The sequence below is a fragment of the Ambystoma mexicanum genome, chromosome 2q (genome assembly GCF_040938575.1).
Source record: "Ambystoma mexicanum isolate Mex_15411 chromosome 2q, UKY_AmexF1_1, whole genome shotgun sequence".
Lineage (NCBI taxonomy): Eukaryota > Metazoa > Chordata > Amphibia > Caudata > Ambystomatidae > Ambystoma > Ambystoma mexicanum.
The window spans coordinates 881,426,401-881,449,343 of record NC_090924.1 but is presented as its reverse complement, the minus strand read 5'-3'; positions in this window follow the sequence as shown (position 1 = coordinate 881,449,343).

Sequence of the window (22,943 nt, the reverse complement as noted above, 5' to 3'; positions counted from 1 at the left end):
TCTTGTCCTAATGGCCATCAGATCTACCCCTTCATCTGGAACCAAAATGTCACCGTTTCAGCTGATGACTGGACGCAGGATGATGCTTCCCTAGCATCTGCTCTACAGGACCCAAGAGCAGACATTGATCAATGCCTCCACAATTCATGAGTATGTTGAAAATCTGAGAAAACACCTTCAACTTGCTTTTGCCTATGCTCAGCAAAATCTAGAAAGATCAGCCGACAGCATGAAGACCCACTATGACTGGAAAACTACCAGAAAAGAATACAATGTAGGAGACCGGGTCTACTTATACAATTTCCAAAGGAACCAGGCCAAACAGTGAAAATGTTTGTCTACCTGGAGGGGTCCTTTTGAAATTGTAGACAAAATCTCACCAGTCGCCTACAAAATCTGCATCCCCAAAGGCAGTTTGGCAGAGGGGGAAGACAAGTGGGTCCATTTTAATCAACTAAAGTGTTGCCATCCTAGGCACACTCTGCAGCAACTGGAGGAGTCTTCTGGAACCCCAGAGGGGGGCACTCCAGATTCATAAAATTCCAACTCTAAAATATTCCATATGTAGTCTATAAAATACAACAATACAAATGTGTCCTGATTTATCAAATGCATGTGTCCGCCCCACTACATTAATAGTGGTGGGGAAATGTCTACGAATATGTTTTTACTTTGTCATCCTAGGATTGATAAACCATGGAGATGGAAACCAAGGAGGACTACCCAGGGACCAGGAGCAATGATCTGAGGGGCCTGGAGTATCGCTCAATACTCACATCAGGACTGGCGAGGAGAACCAATCGATCCACCTTTGACGGAGGAAAAGACGATGAACTTTGCCATTTGTGGAATCAGAAGAGATGAAACTGACATCCCAGTCTTGCGAATTCCCATTGATGGAAGATCAATGCCAAATCGCAAGAGGGGGGGCTTGTGGGATGTTTCAACCCACTAGTCCAGGCCCTGCAACATTACTGTGCATTGCTTGCATCAGGAACATCTGAATGGCTGCCGGAAAGCATGCTGCTCGCTAAAAATCTCCCAAAAGTGCGCAGTAAAAATCTGAAAAATAGGCCGCCATCCACTTTTGCCTATGTCAGTGGTAACACAGTAGACCACTGCCAAAACCCATCACTTGGCTGCCCATCGAGCAAGGCTGATTGCAAAAGAAACACAGAGCAGTGTGAAAATCCGTTTTTTCTTGGTTGTCAAATTTGCAAAAATCATGGCTCACAAACCACCCAAAAGATCCAACCTCCTGTTGGGTGTTGAACATCATTCTACTTCAAGAATCCACATAAACATAATGTCAGCAGAAGTATATGTTATCTGAACAAAGTCCACTTTTGAAGATGGTTGCTGGAAAGAAATCTGTCAAAAATGGGTGTAATACTGTAACTCACCTCTGTCAGACGCTAGCGATTTCTAAATCTGACAGTAGAAACTTGTGTCTCAAAAAGCTAAATATGCCAAGGAAGGGACTTCCATTAAATGCGATATAGGGTGCCACACATTGATTTTCATGTTGAAAAAGACTGGAATTGAAGATATGTTTGCTTATTTTAAATTTGTAACTGTAATTTTGCAAAATGGACTATAAGTTAACCTGATTCAGCTAAAATTCCAAGAGGTTTCCCACACTGAGCTTCAAACACATTCCACACCTCCTCCCTAAACCAAGCAATCTTTTCTCCTGTGCTATACTGAGGATCTGATAGGCAAGTGTGAAAGGAAATGGGAGGGGCACTCTAGCATGTGGCTCTGGGAAAGAGACAATGGAGTCCTTGAACTGAATGGAAATGCTAATTCGGTGTGACTGACATCAACTGCCCTGGCAGGAAGACAAGCCATGTGACTCTCTGACTCAGCCAAGCTTTGGAGGCGGGTCAGATTGAAAATGTGGATTTGAAATTGGACTAAATATATGTTTAAGAAAAAGACTGTACCGAACGGACAAAAATATGAAACTTAGAGATTATTATTTTTTTATTTTTTTATTTATTTGTTTTGGTTTATTCAAACCTTTACAAAGAGAAATATATACAAAAAACAACAGATTTCATTAAACACAGATATCACAATGTACAGAAAACAAATTTCATTAAAGAAAAAAAATTCACAATACATTATTTATACATTTCAATTTCATTAAAATACAACATACAGAAATAACCTACTCCAATCCAAAATATATAGCCACCTTGCAAGCTCATTGACCTTTTTAAACTATAACACATTCTGCATCATCCAATTAGGCACCAAAGGTTTATGTCAACATACAAATGTTTTTCAAAAATTCGTTGACTTTTATTTTCAAGGCGATAGTAGAACCATGAAGCATTTCACACCACAGTTTTCAAGCTTAGAGATTATTAAAATGAAACATTTGCTCACAGTTTAAAACTAATCTGGAATCTGTGAGACATTCAGAGACTGAACCATGAAATTGTTCATATTTTAGCAATTGTGATTATGTTAGGAACATGAAAAATTACAGGAATATGCCCAGATGGTATGTGCATGTATGTATAAAAAATTGTACCGATCCGAAAATGCGTAACCAACCAAAAGCGCGAAAAATTGTTATTTATCAACCAAAACTCGTAGGAAGATAAGATTTGGACAGAACGTACCTTAGTCAATCTGTGATGTGTATATGTATTATTAACAAGTTGTGCATATTGAAAATATGTTTTTTTGGGAAAAATTGATTTTCTGGGTAAAAGCAAAGGGGAGGTTCTTCCCTAGATTGTAAATGGCAGCATCACTCTCACACATGATGATACCTCATGACACACTGTTCCTTTCTTCAATCAGGAGACAGGGAAGTCTCTGACCTATCAGATCCTTAGAGGGTTGGGCATTGTTTAATCAGCTTCCCCACCCACTTTGGAAAATGGATAATTAGGGACTGCTGAGGACAGGCAAGACACACACTTTCACTCATCAACTGATCCACTGGCGAAGCACCCTGCAGGAAGATCCAGACTCCAGAACCAGACTCCAGATCCAGACTCTAGAACCAGACTCCAGATCCAGACTCTAGAACCAGACTCTAGAACCCTGAGGCAGAGGCCCAATCCAAAAAGCTGAACCCTTTTCAGCAGGCCTTTCAAAATCTTGCAAACCTGATTTAACCCCTAACTTCCACGGGACCTTTGCTAGAAACCAGGATCCAGATCAGTCCAGCAGAGCTGTAACCCAGAACCGGTCAGATCCAGTCCAAGAGGCTGCTCAGAGACCAGAGTGCTGAGAGGAGGACCAAGCGCCTGAGACCTGTCCGGTGGCGAGCAAAGTCCAGGCCAAACCCTTGACCAGATCTTTGACGGGTCCATTTTAAACCAGAGTTGTGAGTATTTAGCGTAGAACTGTCCATAGTCATCTCTTAGTTTAAAGTAATCCATCCAACCCATTGCAACCTAGCCAGAACTGCATTATAGAATCTTGTGTCCATCCTGAATCCTTTTCATTATATAATCCTGTGATAATTGTTAGTGTAAGCCAACCTGTTTGTAATTCAAAGCGCAATTTTATTTGAAATCTTGACTCCTTTTGTGAAAAATCGACCTTCACTAAAACCTCTGTAACTTTTGAACCGTACGTCCTTTTGAAGCTTACATCCCCAGCTTTCAAATGAACCCAAACTTCCTTATAGTTTTGCCTAAATCGCGTTTCCCGCATGCGGAACAGTTGCCGCAAATTTGCATTTGGCTCAAATTCACCACCTGTAAAAACAGCTATTTCTTGTTTTCAACTTCTGAATTTCATTTTCCATCTGCTAACCATTCAACAATCATTGCTAGTGTCTACCTGAACCAATCCAAAGCAACTCTCACTAGTTCTGAATTCAATTTAGTGAATTAAAATCATTTTTAGCATTTTTCCCATTCAATTCAAACCACATTTAAAAGCAATTGACCTGTTTTAAAATCATTACTGTTCTCTCTAAGCTTGCTGGGGGTAATCAGGATTGAAACTGCTATTGTTGATTGTTATTCCTGATAACTGTGTGCCCTCATTCATCACTTCATATTGCATTTTGGGGGGAGTGAGTAATAACCGGGGCAAAGAGTGATCACCTTGTCTTTGATTGAAGTCATATCAAGTCTTATTTCTGTGTTGCATTCTTTCCTATCATTGCATTTCCTTGAACCATACAAAGTATTCTCTGCTACACTATTCTTCCTATTCCTACTCCTAATTGATTAAAGAGATTGTTGATATTGTCATTTTACCCATTGCCGATTATTGTTCATATTCATAAGTGTGAATTCAGATATTATCCATATTTATAAAAGTGTGATATATATATTGTTCAATTCTTCAAATAAATCTTTTAATTTGCAAAACAAAACCTATTTCTTGGTTCAGTGAGACCGGGGCAATTCAAAGAGAGGGGCGTTATATAAGGGTACATCATCCAGAATTAAAAGAACTTTTGACATAAAAATATATAAATAAGTGTTTCCATTGGGCATCCCATACTAGGCATTGACTTAGTTGGAGTGCTGGATTGAAATCACTTACAATACATTCATTTTACCCAGTAAGGAAAGATGTAAACTAATCAAGGACCTTAGCAAAAAATCCCATGTGCCCTGCAAAAATAGAAATGAGTGTCCCATAACCATTCTAGCACAGTAGGCTCCACACTCATCCAGCATTTGAAGTCTGTAATTTGTCAACTAGAGAGCTGCTGTGTCCATACTGCATCCGACATGAAATCATAACTGATAAGGCTGAACCAAGGGATCTATGTGATCACTGTGCCACCCATAACCGCGACGGCCAAAATGCTGATGCCAGTTACGGCGCGGCACAGTGATCATATACATCACTGTGCCCGCTTCCCCGGCCTGCTTTTCCCTTCCTACCCTCCACCCCCACACCCCAACTTACCTTTCACGGCGGCACACTTCTGTGTGTGCCGCCTGCACCCTGCTATCCCTGTGGCATCAGCTCCTCCCACTCATGTGGGTTAGAGCTGACGCCGCAGGGTGCTTTTCTTTTTTTTTGCTTTCGTGTCCCCCGCTTACCAAAATGGTAAGCGGGGGACAACCCTGCAAGCCCCGACTCCCTTTATGGCACCCAAGCAGAGCGGGGGACACCTTCCCGCAACCCCCACTCTGCTTGGACGCAGTAAGTGTCACCCGCAATTTGTGCGCCCCCGAAATCGCAGTATCTGCGGGGGCGCACAAATGAGGGCGACATTTTTGTAAGATTCTGAACCAAGTCAACCCAACATAGATGGCACTGCAGCTGATTAGCCACTGACTTCTCAATTTCTTTCCCTATTTTCCCCTGATAAGGCAAGTATGTGAGCAGCCTAAATTTACTCAAGTGAGATTAATCTAGATTTGACTTGTTTGAAAGAGGCAAGAATTTTACCTTTTTGTAAACCAACTGAAAATACCCCCCACTGAAAGCATGCATTGACACAATATAAAAGTGGGCCAGTGTTCCCTCCACAAAGCACTTCATGATTTTTGATTGATCATCAATAATGGTGGTAGCTTTCAAGAAATGTACAAGACCAAACAGATCACTATGGAAAATAGACCATTCATGAAGATCAGCACTACTTGAAGTGGCACTGAATCACCAGAATCTCGATTCTTCTGTATTTCCTGTTGGAATTTAAATTTGTTTTAAATCGAAATGTATGTATATTCATAACTAATTTAATTCAGTTGATTTTATACTAGATTGCCAGAGCAGAAAGTGGATGTAATACAGTGGTGTGCTGCCTTTGAAAGAGCCTGGCAATGATAATCTGCACTTTTGAAAATATTAATATCGTGAGAGGGTTTTATCATCATAATCTCCTATTTTCCTATTTTTCTTGCTAACCAAAGATGTTGGAGAACCTCCTTTGAATTTGAACCTCTTCACAGTTTTTCAGGCTTCCTGATATTGTCTTTCATTTCTTTCACTAACTGTGCATATCAAGGTTCCAGAGCACCACATCTTGTTGACAGCTATTTTACAAGAGTCTCATTTAAAGGCTTATGAAGATCATCTACTTGCACACATAATCACCATGTGGCAGTTGATCAAAAATAGGGGGTGAGGTAGAGTAAAATCAAGTCTCAAAACTAAATTGGTCATTAAATTGTCTTAATTAATCATATCTTTTATTTCAGCAACATGGGCTACCGCAGACCTTGCATTTACCAAGGCAGAATAGACCTTTTTCGCAGTAAATTCTTAGTTTTTTACGTTTTATCTAGGGAGCCTCAACTTCCCAGTCACGTTATTCAGGCACGTGATGGCACCTAGTAATGACCAGCAATACAATTCCCAAAGTGAGGCATAATTCAGGATAATCAAACTTGGGGACCAGGCAAACTGTAACCAGGAAGCCCCCCACGCACAGACTAGGCTTTGTGGAGAGGCACAGATTACAAAAAAGTACATATTCTCAAACGGTGCAAGGTTTCACTGTCGTTGCCCAAGGTGCAAGGTTTCTCTATGTGAGGGAAGCTTGCAGTGCCTTCCCCCTACTGTGCCACATGTCTGTGTGAGGGAATTATGAAAAAGCATTCACTCACTGAAAATGTAATACAAGCTCATAAGAGATGTGTAATGTCCAGAGGGGAGCTCAGAAGAAGGCCTGGCATTTGTGGTAGTGTGCATGCATGTGGCGTCAGTGCAGAAGGCTTAGGGTGCACTGGTCATCGGGAAATGTTCTTGCCTCTAATGCTCATTAAAGTGAGTTTATGACACTTGCTGCCATATAAGGAAAGCCTGCACAGATGCAGCCCATGATGTATATGTTCTATGTATGTGAGGAGGACTATCACTTCTGCCTGTTCTGAATATGGTATTTGCATGCAATTTATGCGTATGTTGACTTTTCCCTATGTGTGTGTGTGTGTGTACCTTTGAATGTTTTTCTGTGTGTCTGCCTGTGTACTGCCATGTGTTGTGTCCGCAAGTGGTTATTGGAAAGTGTGTGTGTCTGGGGACATGCACTTGCATGACAGTGATTGTTATCAATCCTCGATGGGTGTGAGAAATATTGTAGGTGGAGCGAGCGTGAGGAATTGCCATCTGGCAAGGGTCGAGAAGCCCTGAATGATTTTTATGTTTATGATTTAATAAAATGATGTGGGTAATTCCATTTCTGAAATGATAATCTGCCAATCAGATTGCCCTTTAATAAGCTCCATGCCAGAAGCACAGTGTACACCTGTGCCCTGCTGTATCAGTAGCCTGATCTGCAGTGCCTGCTCTTCCGTGGTATAGAGCAGGTTCAGAGGACACTGGTACCCATCTAACAGCTGCAGTGACAGCAGTGCAGAATAGCCATTTAAGATATTCACCCCTGTACCAAAACCTTATAATTATGAGCTACTATTCCAATGGCAGAAACATCTTTACATATAAGCTATACCTGAGTTATAGTGTGGTGGATAGTAACTCATAATTATTACAGCCAGAACATTTTAATATCACATGTGTGTCATCTCTGTGAGCCCAACAACCACTAAAGAGGACATTTACTACCCTGGTTGAAATTTGTTCGCCACGCCTGTGCTTTGCACTATATGTCCGCAGACATATCGGTAGTTCGCAGATCGCACATGCCGCATCCGGGGCTTTTGAGGACGGCAGGCATGGAAATGGGACTTTGGAGGCCAGGGGATTGGTTAATAAGGTTTCTTGGGTGTGGTGTGCAAGGAGAGAGTGTGGGACAAGGGCTGTTTGCTGAGATTAGTGCAGATGGCTATCGCTATGGCTGTGACTTTCAGGATGCAGAGTGTATGGATTTTGAAGGACTCCTAGATACATTGGTTGGAGGTGCATGCAGAGCACTATGTAGTGGCTGCACATCTTGGATTCTCTCATGTGGATGTGCACTGGTTTGGAGTGCGTGGAATGAGGTGGCTAAATTTGGTTAATCTTTGTGCCACTTTGGTGACGCAGCTTCATCCAGCCATTATTATTGTCCATTGTGGAGGGAACAGTTTAGGACATGTTACGGGAATCTCATTGCAGTTTGCGATGAAAGAGGCACTTGGGAAAGTTATGGATATGTTTCCAAACTACCGGGTATATTTTCTTTCGCATTGCCCAGAGACAGATGTGGCTGCGTTCTTCTTCATTTGGTCCGCAAATGGAGAAAGCAAGGTGCAATGTGAACAAGGCTGTTTGTGCCTTTTTGTGAGATGTTGGCATGTCCTCTTTCCACAAAGACAATATTACATTTCGTAGCAACAACATTTTTCGCAGAGTTGGAGTCCATCTTACTGATGCTGGAAATCAGCTTTTTCTGCAAAATGTCCAAAATGCTTTACAGCTATTCTTGCAAGCATAGCAAACATGTGTGCAGTGGGTGTTGGCCATTTCAAAAGTTCCAAGAATGAAAAAACAACCACTTTCTCCCAGAAAAAAATGCAATGTTTTTGATAGCGACACCCGCTAAATGTTTTTAGAAGTCTGCGGACTACCGCGCTGTCTGTGGACTTTTCGGACTGGCCAGGGCCCTGCACCATTTCATTGGCACTTCTATTTATAAACTGTGAAAGGTGGCTCTGAAAAGAGCTTTTTTTAAATGTATTTTTGTGTGTATTTTTTGGATTTTTTAAATGCAACACACAAGGGAGGGAAGGGTAAGGAGAGTAGGGAAAGGGCACCAACCACAGGGATATGAAAGGGCAGATGGAGAGAGGAAGATGTTGGGTGCACCTCATGGAGGTAGGGTGCAATTTCCATCGTGGTCCCAGACCACTGCCTCGAAACTACTCCGGAATTGCTCACCCCTGCAGAGTACTGTGTTGCAGTACATGCACAAAACAGTGACCTAGGAAAGGCAAGGATCCAATGCGGTGCGTATGGCCTGTGAGGCTGCTTCAGGAATCCGCTCTCTCTGCCACCTGCCCCTCCATATTAGTGTTTGGTGCCTCTTCCCTCATTTCCCTCTCCACCTTTCGTTCTAAGCTCCAAAAATACATACAAAAACAACAAAAGAAATGTTCCTTTAGGAACCACCTTTCACAATTAAAAAATAGAACTAAAAAAAAACGTATACACTCCATCTACTTTACATTTCTCAGTAAAGTACATAGACTCAATAAGATTTTCCAACATTTCCATTTGCATTTTGTGTTATGCTAATGGGAATATTGTGGCATTTATCCCCCGTTCTAGGGACTGAAATGGTGGAGACCGACCCGGCAGCCCAAGTTATCGACCCAAGCAGAGCGAGGGTGGATAACTTGGTCTCCGGACCATTAGCCACCCATTCCAGTCCCTAGAACGGGAGATAAACGCCACAATATTCCCATTATCATTGTGGTGACAGGAGCGGATGTCGAGCATGCTGCAGAGGAACTCAGCCTTCTACCCTGTTCGAAGGGGCCGACCCTCCGAACTGCTGCTTTGTGATTTGATCTTAGATGTCATCACATGGAAGTAGTCCCATAACTGTATAGCCCAGGTTTACCATGACTAAGTATGAAGCCACAATCACTGCAACAAACCTTGGCTGCAGTAGCCTTGGAGAATATTTCCAATAGTGGTAAAAAGCCTCCACACCCAAGACTAATGCTGTGAGCTGGCAGTGAGGACTTTCACTACGTCATCCTCTTCTTCCTCTTGTTCCTCTTTTGCATCGTCATACCTTTTCCCCTCTCCAGTCCCTTGGGGAGTTTGTGGTGGTGGTGGTGGGGGTGCTGAGGCAGAGGCAGTAGCAGCAGGAGCAGCCTTGCATGCCATCACGAAAGGTATCAGGAACCAGGAAGACTGCAATCTGCAAAACAGGAAACAGCCAATAGCAAGCTGCAGCAGTGCTGAATATTCCTGGTCAGCACAAAGGAGACAAAAGCAATTCCAGCTAGTAGGCAAAACAAAATTAAGCCAGGAGCAAAAGTAGTTCTAGCAAGGCGCCAAAAGTAATTTTGGAAAGAAGGAAAAGCACAAATCTGGAGCAGTGCTCTGCCCTGGACAGCCAATACTGAATTAGGAGCAGCACTGAGGTGTGGCCTTTTATAGGGGTACTGGGAAGCGCCTTGCGGACAGTGACGTGGTCTGCAGACACTTTGAACCCCAAGCTGGGTTCAAAAAGTTCCACAAAGTCTCTAGATTGGCAGGGGCATGGTCTGGGACTTCTGCAAGGGTGAGGTTTCACAGTAAAACACCTTGAATTGCTCAGAAAAACACTTTTTACAGTCTGGGGGTATGGACCCTGTCTGCGGATAAGGGCCGATGCTCAGAGTGGGTGCAGTCACATGGTGATATTGCAGACGTTCACGAATGGGACGGCTGTCCGCAGGACACCTATTGAGCGGAATCTGTTGTGCGCATGCACATAGGTGTCCTATGGACAGTGTTGGGCTCCCCGAACTAATTAGAACTGCGACACACATGCGGCAGACAGTTCCAAATAGGTGCAGTGCTCGTAGGACCCAGGGGATGAGATGCGCATGCGCTCAGGTGTCTGCCAGACAGGGTCGGGGTCCCCGAACTAATTAAAATTACGGCACAACTTTACGGGCATGCCGGACAGGCTTGTTTTCTGTAGGACACAGGGAATGAGATGCACATGCGCCCAGGTGTCTGCCGGACATGGGTGGGGTCCCCGAACTAATTAAAGTACATCACTATTTTACTGACATGCCGGACATGCTGTATGTTTGTAGGACTCAGGGAAGGATTGCGCATGCCACCACCGAGTGTCCGCCGGATAGGAATGGGGTACCCAAACTAATTAAAGGTACGTCACAACTTTGCAGACATGCAGATAGAAGCAGGGTTCTATGGACACCTCCATTTTGAGTACAGACCTTCTGGACCGGCGCGGTGTCTGCAGGACACCTCCATTTTGTTTAATTCTGGACATCCCGGTACCGCGCTCCGGGGACTCATAACAGGGCTTTTTAAAAAAAAGAAACATACACAGAGCAACATTACACGTATAGCACTTTATTATACACATAATACACAAAATCAGGAAAGAGACAGGGTAGCAGAAATTGAAACATATACAGGGGAATTAGGGTTTTCCACAGGTGGGGCTTCAGGGGTGGAAGGGAATAAGGTCTCATCGTAACATATTTGTTTACAGGGAATTTGTGGGGATGGTTGACTGGGATAGGAAGAAGGGGTACAGGTGCAAGTGGGGCAGCGGTATTTAATTTTTTCCATGATATGTCCCTGTACAAAACCTTTTAAGGCTGCAAAAGTGTTCACCAATTGCTCCATTTTTGCATCAAGGCTGTCTAGTTTATTTTGTACATTTTTTGTTTCATTTTCTATGTGTTCATGCAGTTTGGGAGGATCTGCTGCTTCTGGAGCATTTTCTTCATTTCCTGTATGTACTGTTAAAGAAAAAAATATCTGTCATGTACATGTGAAGCAATATGTATTAACTGTCTTACTTTTCAAACTGTGTTGTGTACCAATGGTGTTACTATCTTCACTCATTTCATCCCGAGGGACAGTTTTTAGTATTGTACACTAAACAAACTGTGCAGTTATAGGAAACAAGGTAGTGTACTTACAACGTAGCAGTACAGTTCTGCTGTCAATACTTTGTATTTGTTCTGCTAACAGTTGCTTGGCAGTTTGTATGTAAAGTAGCAGTGATGTAAGATCATTGGAAGCACAGGTTATTTTACTTTTAGGTGCATTCCATTATGTTGCATACCCTATGCAATGTATCTGTTGCTTTCATAAGTGCACAGTTTGTAGACATATTTTATTTGTCCTTCTAATTCACGTATGTGTTGCTCTTTGTACCGGTTCAGTGTCTTTGTTGCATGGCACAACAATGTCAGAGAATCCCTTACCTTTTGGGCAGTTTGGAGGATACCCAAAGTCTGTGGACAGTCGCATGGTCTGTGGACCCTGTTGCTATCAGTATGGATCCAGGGGGTTCTGTATGTTGTATGGTACAGCTATACAAATTAAGGGTATGCTGGTAAAAACTTATCAAATATAGTGCAGACACTTTGTTAAAGGGACGTTATAGTAGGTTTGCACTAACAGGCATCCCGATGTAGGAAGAAAAATCTTTTTTGTAGCACCACAGGTTCCCGCTTTGGGAACCGTAATTTGCACCTTCCCCATTCCCATTGAGCCCTATGGGGCAAAAATGGGAATGGGGAAGGGCCATGGAGAAAGGGGGAATTACCGCCCCGCCAACCTTGGAATGGGGTGGTAATTCCCCTTTTCTCCATGGTGATACCGGTATGGTACCGGGACCAAGTGATAGCAGTGACCTGGATTTCCCCCAACAGGGACTCTATTTCGATTAGATCCCCTTGGATGGCCCCGGTTTTGGCCAGCTGATCAGCTAAGTCATTTCCAGTTTTGTCTGGTCCCTCTACTTTGGAATGACCCTTGATCTTTTTCCATTAGATGGTCATCCCATTCGATGTGACCAGATCATCCATGTTTTGGATTAACTTCCCATGTTTCAGGGGTTTGTTATTAGCACATAACATGCCTCGGGTTTTCCAATTAACCAGGTGCTCCACGAACCCGTTCCGTACATGATCCGAATCGGTGATTATGACCAGTTCATGGAGTTGATGTTGGACAGCAGTGAGGATGGCCTGATGCACCGCCATCAATTCTGCCATCTGACTACTTCGGGGACCAATTTTGTATCCAGCGGGGGGTTCTGGGAACTCCTTCACCCATGCATTCCCTACGCTAGCCACCAGTTCTTTCTCCCCATCGTTGTCAACATGGTAAGAGCATCCATCCACATAGACAGTGGGCACTCCCTCACACTTGTCTTCTTCAAAGACTTTGTGTGGGGAATTAAGGTATGCCTCCATGTTGTCCTTGATTTTTAGACTTTCGTCCTCGAGACAGTTTTCTCTGGCACAATCATGCAAGTCAGCCAGACCTTGCGCGAGGGGACTCTTCTTGTTTTGGCCATATCTGACCTCCACAGGAAAGCCTTGCATTGACAGAATCCAGGAAGTAATTTGGGAAGTACTCACATTTCCGGCCCGGATCCTGTCAATTTGGAGATATTGCAGAGGCTGGTGTGGAGTCTCCACTATGATGTGTTCCCCATGGATAAACGGGCGGTAATTCTTCAATGCCCACACCATTGCCAGGAGTGCCTTCTCACAATCGTTGAATTTTTCCTCCACAGAGGATAAAGTTTTGCTCGCATAGGAGATTACTTTATTGACCTTGTCATGCTTTTGGTATAATACTCCCGTCAAGCACGTATTAGAGAACCCTGTCTCCAGGAAGAACTCCTTGTTTCTGACAGGGTAAGCTAGGCAGGGCGCTTGTGAGAGGCTTCTTTTGAGTTGTCTTACTGCCTCGGCTTGTTCTGGACCCCATTCCCACTTGACCCCCCCCTTCAGGAGATGAATCAGGGGTCTGGTGATCTCTGCGTAGCCCTCAATGAACTTTCTGCTGTAATTAGTCAGTCCAAGGAGGCTCCTTAGTTCCCGCAGAGTTGTGGGGTCTTTCAGTTTCTGAAGTGCTTCCACTTTCTTTTCCTGGGGACAGAGACCCTGAGGAGTAATCTCATGCCCCAAGAAATTAACACGGGTTCTACACGTCTGTGTTTTCTGAAAGGAAAGTTTTGCTCCGGCGGCCCTCAATTGGGTCAGAACATAACGGATCTCCGCTATGTGTTCCTCCACAGATGAACTTTTGATGAGGACATCATCTACATAAGCCAGGTTAACCCTTGCACCAAGGTCGGGCATGGCCTTGTGTAGGAAAATATTGAATTCATTGCCGGAGTTGAGGTATCCGAAGGGAGTCCGGATCCATGTGTACTGCTGGCCCCCAAAGGTAAAAGCCAGCTTGTATTGGTCCTCCCTACTGACAGACACAGTCCAGTATCCATTGGTCAGGTCTATTGCAGTGAATACCTGTGACCCCTGGATCTGGGCCAGCCCCTGGTCAATGTAGGGCAGAGGCCATCAGGAAGTATGGACCCATTTGTTGAGCTCCCTGAGGTCGGCGCAGAGTCTCCACTGGCCGTTTGGCTTCAATATTCCCAGCACCGGGTTATTGAAGGTGCTGTGAACTGGACGGATTATTCCCCGGGACTCCAGGTTCTTAATTATTTCAGTAAGGGACTCCATTGATGCGAGAGGCAAGCGATATTGCTTCACAAACACTGGAGTCATGCCAGGGTCTGTGGGGATTGTTGTTGTGTGGATGGCGGTGCGACCACAGTCATATGAGTCTACCGCAAAGAGATCTTGGAAATCCAAGAAAACTTGTTTCAACTTTTGCTTCTGTTCCAGAGTCACACAGGCATCAGCTAGGTTGACTCTCTCTTCCACCATCTGCCTGAAGCCTGGAAAGACTTCTGGTTTGGCTATCTCAGCGGCCTCCTCCAGCTGGGTGGAAAAGTCCCTGGTCAGAGTGCTGATTTGGACTGGAGGCTTCAGGTGGGAAAGGCAGCCCTCATGGACCTGGAAAATCACCTCATCCCTCCTGAAGTCACAAGTCACATCTTCCTTACCATAAGGGCAAGACGTGTACACCAGGAAGTTCCCCCCATGCCGGGTGAAAATCCTGTCTGGTGTTGTATTGTCCTCACTGTCACTGTCAAAACAGTCCTTGGGGATTGGTCCTAACAGTTAATTTCCTAGATCAATGGAGAAATGTCGGTCATCAACCGCCATTCCAATAAAGGTGCCTGCGGCTAGAGTAATACTCTTTAAGTCGCTGTTATCCACCTCTATTGGAATGGTGTCATGGTCTATGTTGACTAATGGAGTTGGGTTTACCCCCAACCCTTGCTGTTGGAGAGAAGCATTTAGATGTATAGATGAGATTTTGAGCATACACCTGCTTGGCAGGAGATGTTGGGAATTAGGTGCTTCCAGGTCCATTTCCCATTTTTCTATCAGTTTGAATGTGGGGATGGCTGGATCTTTTGGGAGTTGGCTGAACATGGCTTCGCTGATGAAGCTCTTACCGTTGTTCACACACACTCGAGGGAGAACAGAGTCCTTCCCATCATTTAACTGAACAGGGATGAACAACTGCTCTCCAATTTGCTGAATATCAGCCAGGCTCTGAACTGATTTCACATCTTTCTGGACTATAGGAGTGGGAGTGACTGATTATGGATTAGTAAAGAATTTCAGGGTGTTTCCTTCCAGTGTGGAATACCACCTTAAACTGGAAGGAAGGTTGATTTTCAGAAATAGAGAGGACCCCCCATCACCAGTCTGTTGTCCTACTGCTATTACTGTCACGTCTGGAGTTTGGTTGTTCTGGAAGTGAAATTCTACTTGGTCAGATTTTTGTTCAACCATGTGGCAGGTGCCGTTTAAACTAACATGGTTGACACTCTGTTTTAATTTTATTGGTCGGCTAGTCTGGGTCCAGAGGACCTTGTTTACACAATCTATTAGGGGTGACAACCTTCTCAGGAGGTCATTCCCTAGTAAACAAGGGGTGCCCTCTGGAGTCAATACTATGACCGGGTGTTTCACCTTGTGTCGCCCAATTTTAATGTCCAAGTCTGCAGTCCCCTCAACGGGAATGTCCTTCCCGTCAAAGTTCTGCAGTTGTCCAGGAAGAGAGGTGAGAGGAATTCGGTAAATCTCCCCCCTTCCTGCATTTAGTTTCTCAAAGGCCCTTTTGGACAGAAGGGTAGCTTGGGATCCAGTGTCCACCAGTGCCAAAATTGTACCCTGCCCCTGTACTTGTACCGGGGCATAGTATCTTCCCTCCTTCTCCTCAAGGGGGCACAGATAATGCACATTTTTGGACAACTGGTGGGCTAACATTCTGGTTTTGGACATTGCTAGCGAAGAGATTTGGGCAGAATTCTGTGGAGAGCCTTGGGAATCTGAAAGAAAAAGTTGGCAACTGGAGAACAGAGCCATTGTGGGTTCCCCTGGTTCCGGTTCTGGGCTGCCCCCCCTTTTTGGAGGCAGTCACCAGGATGGGTTTGAACCAGGGGATTTCGGTATTGTGGGTTCTGGGATGAGATCATGGGCGGCGGTAGCTCAGTCTCCATATCTCCCCAGTCTGGATTGGAATCCCTTGGGACCCATTTTTCTTTGGGAGGAGTTCCCCCATCTCTGAAGGAGAAGATCCTTTTCCCAGGATCTTCTGAGGATCCCTCTCCCTCAAATTGGATGACCTGTACCTCCTCCACAAAGTGGGTCTGTTTGGGTCCTTTGTTTCTCCTACCCCCCCCTGTGCTCCTTGGGAGGCAGGCTTTCAGGGGCAGGAGATTTTGTTTCCGGTTCCTGGTTTTCCAGGGGCTGTTTACAAGTTGGGAAGGAAACTTCCTCCAAGGCTTTACACCCCCCTTCCCCTTGTGCCTCCTCCCTGGGAACCGGTGTGTTATCCAGGTGCTGCCCCCGTCATTGTTCTGGAGCACCAGGTCCAGAGTTTGGGGCATTCTGCGGTGGCATGCTCATCTGAGGGTTCTGTTGAGCCCTCAGTATGTGACCCAGATCCCGTGCCATATTTTGGACCTGGCGCTCTAACTGGGAAACCCGCTCAGGCTGATACGGGGCTCTATTTTCTCCCCTGGGCTGATCCCGGGAAGGGTAGCTATCCCTTCTCTGGTAGTACCCCTGGTTGGGAAGATTTTGGTACCCCTCCACCCTTGGCCTCCCCTCTCCCGGATTAGGTTGTCTGGGCTCAGGGAATTGGGGAAAGAAGGATGGATGAATTTGGGGCGGGAAATTGGGTGGATACCTGGGGAAAAAGTTCTGCCCAGGATTTGGAGAATTTCTGCCCTCCTGTGGGAAGTTGGGAGGGAAGTCCCCTGGGTTAGGTGCTTGGCTGGATCCCCCCCTTGGGCTGGAGGAGTCCACACATAACCCAGGATTGGTCGGTTTCCCTTATACCGGGGACTTACATAGTCAGGGGAGCGGGGGACCCCATTTGTGGGACTACCTCCTCGACTCCCTGTCTGTGACTGCCCCGAGGGCCTTCTGGGCTGTGAATTATTTGGTGCAGGCAGGTTTTTAGGCCCCCCCATCTCCAAATCTAAAACGGGGGCAACCTTTACCTCTGCCACCTTGGTAGCAGCAGGGGTGCTGTTGGTTTTGGGGTTTTTCGGCGCGTTATTTTTATTTTCGATAGGCTTCTGCACCTCATAGATCCGGGTAGCCTGTTCAATGACCCAGTCTAAAGATCTTTTCTCATGAAAATCTCTCACGAGCTGGGTCATTATATATTTAGGGAGAGCATGGAAAAATGTATTGACAAACTCTTTGCTGTCTGTGCGCACCCTTCTGGTGGTCTGCGCAAAAGCACGCTTTAATTCTTGCACAAACTCTTGTGGGGCCTGATACTCCCCACATTGCAAATTGTAGGCTGCCTTGCGAGCCTCTTGAGGATTTCTGTGAACAGAAAAATGTTTCAAGATGGCCGCCTTATAGGTGGACCATCTTAAATGATTTTGGTCCTCCAGCCCCGCAAAGAAACTGGAGTATTCTGGGGAGAATGTCCATTTGACGTACTGGATGCAGCTACTGCTGTCCTTCAAATGGAAAGTCTCCATCATTTGCTCATAGAGCTCCAAGTGTTCCCAAACGGAATACTTGGCGTTCTTATGATAAGGCGTGATGACACTCCTTATTTCCTTTATTTGCTTCAATGGGTCCTTAAGCAAGGCCCTTTTTGCCTTATTGGCCTTTTTGGTTCGGGTAACCCTGGTCCATTCATCCTCTGACTCTGAGGCACTGCTCCCAGAGGTTCCTGTCTGCTCTTCCAGGTGTTCCCGGATTCTGTGAGCCTGGGAATGGCTGGCAGAATGTGGGGACCTGGTCTCCTGTGTCCTGCGTCGTTCAGAGGAGTCTTCAGATTCCTCCTTGCTGCCAGGATTTGATGGGTACCCCCCACTGACCTAACTGGGCAGCAGTTTTCAGGATGCCCTTAGTGGGCCTACTCTCCTGGGGTTCCCCATTAAATTGCACTGTGCTTAGGTGCCCATACCCGGATGCCCGCCCCTCCATTCCTGGGAGGTACTGGCCTATGAGCCCCATACTTCTGGTTGGATAGTAATCTGCCAACCCCGTAGCCCTGGGCTCATGTGCGCGAGGGGACATGGGGGTGGCAAAGTCCAGGGACTGAGAGATATGAAGGCCTTTGGTACTAGGGCTCCTGAGGTTATGGTCAGGAGTTTCTCTTTCCCAGTGAACCTCATCTCTATCCGCCCCTGCTTCCTGTTGCAATGCAAGAGCCTGCGCTTTCAGTTCCTCAGTTAAGGCCTTACTAGACTCTATCAGTCTCTCCTGCATGGCTACCTGTTGCTGGAGCCTATCATTGTGTTGACAGAGAGCCTCATTTTCTCTCTGTGCCTCCTGATTGGTCCTGGAGTACTGGGCCAGTCTCTGCTGCAGGAGGGTTACCTCCTCAGTCCCATCCCTACTGGCCTGCTCCTTTCTTGCCAGAGCATCCTCCACCCTCCTGGTGTGCTCTAACAAGTTCTGGTGTTCTTTTTGGAGGTCACCCAGTCCCTGGAGGGCCAGGTGATTTTCTTCAATTTTCCTTTTTAAGTGGCAAACTTCCTGGCCTAAGGTATCCCTTTCCTGACTAAGAGCCTGCACCTGTGCCGCCAGGTCGTCCCTTTGCCTTTGGAAGGCACCAGCTTTCTGGCGCTCCTGGTCAAACTCTACCTAGGTATCCAGGTCTTTCAGAATCAATTTATTGCTTTCTGCCTTTTCCCTATCTAGGTGGCTTTGCAGGGTGACTACCTGCTCAGCACATACCCTATTGAAATCTAATTGTTGCTCCAGCTTTTTCTGGCTCTGTAGTAGGTAGTCCAAACCTTCTTGGTACTCCTTTTGCAAGGCCAGAAATCTGGTATCCTGGTCAGCCTTTTCCTGTTGCAGGATGTCCATATCCTCATTTATTTTAATGATATGCTGCCTATTATCATTTTCTAACTCCTGGCTCCTCTGCAGCCTCTGCTCAGAAGAGACCAGGTCAGATTGGACCTTCTCTAACGCCATCTGTCGCCTATTTGCCAGATCTTAGCTTTCAGTACATTTATCCTGCATGACTCCCATATATAGGTACAGGTATGCCGCTATCCTGGCAATCTTATTGTGTTCATCTTTGGCTTTAGGAGCCATATATAGTTCACTCAGGGCCACATGTGATGGACCCTGATCTCTCCATTTGTCTGACCCTGTTTCAGTGACCTGTTGCGCGATGGCCTGAAACCAGACCGTTTGGTCCTGGTGAGTCCACTCACCTCTCACAAATAGTTTATGTAAGAGGTGCTCCCTCGCTATTTTCATGTCTACCAAGGTCGTCATTCTAGAGATTGATCTCTGTCCTGACTTACAGAAATTAGTATTTTATTTTTGCAAAACAGACCTTTTCCTTAGAGTGTCCCTTTGAAGAGTGCTTTACAGCGTAAAACAGCGTGGTGATCCGACCGGATGTATGTATCCCGTCAGTTAGCACACTGTATTAAGCTGCACAAGTGATAGATCTAACCTAGACGTCCGGCTCGAGCCCCCAATTTGTAAGAGGATTCAATTCAAGACTACAGCTAAGTTAATGCCTAGTCTGCGATACTGAATGGAAACCCTTATTGATATATCTTTATGTCCAGTTCATGAGTTCTGGATGACTACCCCTATATAACACCCCTCTCTTAGAATCCCCCTGACCCCACTGAGCCAAGAAGTAGTTCTGTTTTGCAAGTTTAAAAGGTTTATTTGAGAATTTAAATAATATATATATATCACACTTTATAATAAATTAATATCTGATAGTACACTTAGACATATGATGTTGATCAACAATGGGTAATCTGGCACTAGCACACAATCAATGAGGAGTTAGTATAGGATGGATACAGTAGCAAAATTATTTTATGATTTCAAGGGAAAAGCAATGAGGAATAAAATGCAGTACAGAAATACTTGATATGATTTTAGCAAAAGATAATATAATCACTTTTTCTCTGGCAATTCACCCCCCTCCCCTATGCAATGTAAGACATGGAAGTAGATGGAAAGAGGAGCACACAGTTCTCAGGAATGCAATCAAATACAATACAAAATTCAGTTCCCCCCCTGCAAGCTTAGAGAAAACCGGTATGAGTTTTAAAACACAGGCCCAAAATGCTTTTTAAATGTGATGGCAATGGATGAAAAATATGCTGAAAATGCTTTTAATTCCCTTTAGGAGGTTCAGGGGGAGTGGTAGCTACTTGGGATGAGTTCAGGCTCACTTTAGCAATGATTCAGGGATGGTTCTTAAGATACAAACGAATTTTCGCAGTTCAGGCAAAAGCAGCTATCTTTTTACAAGTAAAGAAATCGGGCCAAATCGCAAATCGCTGCAAAATTCACGAGTGCTTGAATCGTGATTGCGGAAAAAGTATAAGGAGTAGGAAGTCGGCTAGGCTTGTTGGACAGCTTAGAATCCAAGCTTTCAGAGGGAAGTTAAACCAAGTTCGTAGCCCAAACGGTTCCAGAGATACGGACGATTAAATAAAGGTAGTTTTTCGGATTTTAAGTAAACTCAAAATGACAGGTGACAGCTTTGCAGCTGCAGAATTGACAAATGACAGTGGTGCAGCTTTACAAAATGAAAAGTGACAACTTCTAGGAGGCAGTTCTGGTTAGATTAAAATAGTTTGGATTAGATTATTTTGACTAAGAGATTGGTTCTGCACAGTTCTGCTAGGTACTCACAATATATTTATGAAATAGGCCTCGCCACGGATCTGGTCAGGTTTTGGACTGGACTCTGGTTCTGGTCTCGGTACTTCACAGTGATCTGGGTCAGCTCTCTGGTTCTGCTCACAGCGGTCTGGGTCACTCTGGATCTCTGGTCTGGTCTGTCCGGATACAGCGGTCTCTGCACGGCTCCTGGATCTCTGCACTGGTCCTGGCAAAAGTTCTTGGCAAGGGATTCAAGCAGCTCGCCCGGCTGTGAGTAGCTTGCAATGATTTGAGGCCTGCGGCAGAGAACTCAGCTTGTGGTTTTAGGCCTCTGATTTAGGTTCTAAAGTATAAGTTCTAGGTTCTGAAATATGTAGCTGGAGTCAGTCTGGAACTGGTATCTTCTGGATGTTGTGTGGTCCGGCAAAGCTTCCCACAAGAAAATGGAAAATCAAGTCCCCTCTAGATTTCAGTGGTCCCTTTTTATGTGGTTTGAAAGTAGGTGGAGAGGCTAGCTTTCTAGGCCCAACCCCTTCAGAGTTCTGATAGGTTGGAGAATTCTTTGCGGTCTCACTGGAGAGCAGGATTGTGTGTCAGAATGATGTCATTTAATGGCTTGCGGAAAGGACACTCCCCTGTCAAATTACACACAAATCTAAATTTGACCTAAAGACATATTTCATAGATACACAGTGGTTTGAAATTACATGCACCCATCACGTATCACATGAGGTATACTCTGTTAAAACTCTGATGTTTCTAAGAGCTTGCATCCAGAAATGGCAATATTTTGCGCTTTTTAGTGGGTTATGCAACATTGGTTTTTCATTAAAATTGATACACATATACACCCCCCTACTACACATATCTCAGTAACTTTCCATTTGTCTAGCTTAAATACAGTGTCTGTGGTGTCAATAAATGGCAGGGTTTTGCCCCAGAACATCACACAAATTGGAGTTTGGGCTTGAATTGTAAGCAAAGTTTCCATTTTAAGGTTCCCCACATTTCACATTTCTGTCATCCGGTTACCAAGAGTTATCAGTGTTTCTGTAAAATATATATTTTGCTTTCAATTCAGTTCTCAGAGTGTTGGAGTCCGCCTCCAAGACTTGGGTGGGTCAGTGATCACATGTGTCTCCTGGCCGGCAGGTCTTTGTTGACAGGAAACAGTCAAAATCAACATATTCTATTCAAGTGCAAGAGCCTATTGTGTGGTCTCCAGGAGGCTGCCAGCCAGTCTGCCTTCTATCAATAAAGAGGTCATGTGAGATTCTAACTCCTGGTGTGAATCTCTGGAGGTGAGAGGTTTCCCAGCCTTTTGGCCTGTTAATTAAATCAGATTGTCTTCTGGGAACAGCATGTGGTTAAGATTTTAATTAACTCCCAACCTTTGATGTAAAGGCCTCTCCTGCAACTCCTGACATGCAGTTTCCCTGTCAGAGTTTAGACCGCTAGCGCCGCCTTGGGGTATTTATCGGTACTGCGTCCATTTTTTGGATCAGTCTTGAATTAATGCATTCCAAACAAGAGATTATACATGGAAGTATATTATCCAGGTTCAGCACATGGCACTGGTGTGGTTCTGCAGTAAAATAATTTTGTGCCCGTTGAAGGAATGAATTCCCAATAGTTGTGGGTTGCTTTTGGCAATCAGCATTGCCCCTTTTGCAATGGTTTCAGGCTACTGTGTGTAGCCCAATGGTGGTTTTAGGCAGTGCCCTTCTGTGCCCATAACATCGGCAAAATGGGTGGCAGCCTATTCTTCATGCATTTCCCTGTGCATTTTCTGGGAAGCTCTGGCCATCATGATGTTTTCCATGCCAGTACTGCACAGTTTTCCTATTCTGGCGTACATGTGGGCTTTTTGGGCATCTTGGATTTTCTAAACCCACAGCACCAAATGTTGCAGCATGAAGCTCAAACGTGGGTCAGGACACCCAACAGGGCTGATGTTTGATCTTATTACAGATATTTTGATCTGTTTGGACATACAATCACTATATACCAACATCCCCCAAAGAGCCACCCTTGAAGTGGTTGAAGAAACCCTGCTAAAACGAGAAGACAACCATCCGGTCAGTAATGCCTTTATTGTATGGTGTGCTGAAATGGCCCTTACCAATATTTTTTTTCAATTCTTGGGACAGTTTTACATTCAGGTAGAAGGGACTGCCATGGGTGCAGCGATGGCCCCGAATCTAGCCAATTTATATGTTGATATGGTGGAACAAATTTCACAATGGCTGAGATACATCGATGATGTTTTTATGGTATGGCATGGAACTACAGAAGAAGCTAATAACTTTTTTGTCTGGTTAAATAATCAGAACAGATATTTGAAATTTA